At 47.5% G+C, this 510-nt stretch overlaps 1 protein-coding gene across 1 annotated transcript in view; it reads left to right on the top strand.

Moving 5' to 3' along the window:
* Positions 1–6: 6 nt before the first annotated feature.
* Positions 7–510, top strand: part of LOC107572902 (histone-lysine N-methyltransferase ash1-like) — a 27,526-nt gene continuing 27,022 nt past the window's right edge. Inside the window, exon 1 of the mRNA XM_016259326.1 lies at positions 7–467. The gene's annotated coding sequence lies outside the window, so the exon portion shown is untranslated. The remainder of the gene's footprint in view (positions 468–510) is intronic.

Here is a 510-nt window from a genome sequence, read left to right as displayed (position 1 = left end):
GTGTGTTCTGGTATTCATCACATTGTGGGGACATGAGTCTGTTTACACAGTCACGTCATGGGGACCTCTTGCGTTGTGGGGACCAAAAGTCAGGTCCCCATAAGGGAAAGCCATATAAATGACTAGAGGAGCTGTTGTGAAGGTGCTGGGTGGAGTTTCAGCGTTGGCTCACAACACACGTTTATCCATGAATGTGTGAGTGTGAAGGGAGTGCTCAGCTGCGCCCCCAAACACTTCTGAGCGGTACTGCGCGCGCTTCTCCACACACACACTCTCCATATATGGCTGGCCCCGCCCACTTCCGCGTCCTCATTAGGAACGAGATCAGCAGCGAAATGAAAATATGCGAATTAAATGCACACTTCACACGGACAGATGATAAGAAGACTGTTTACAGAAGATACCGACTCCAGGAGATTGTTTGCAGGAGATGCTAAAGTTGTGCAGAGGAAAAAGTGAAGCTCAAGGTAAGCACATTTTAAACCAATTAGGTTAATTAGATCTAAAGTC

This window comes from Sinocyclocheilus grahami, unplaced genomic scaffold (genome assembly GCF_001515645.1).
Source record: "Sinocyclocheilus grahami isolate Dianchi unplaced genomic scaffold, SAMN03320097.WGS_v1.1 scaffold1830.1, whole genome shotgun sequence".
NCBI lineage: Eukaryota > Metazoa > Chordata > Actinopteri > Cypriniformes > Cyprinidae > Sinocyclocheilus > Sinocyclocheilus grahami.
The sequence above is the reverse complement of the archived record's forward strand: the minus strand, read 5'-3'. Positions and strand labels throughout refer to the sequence as shown.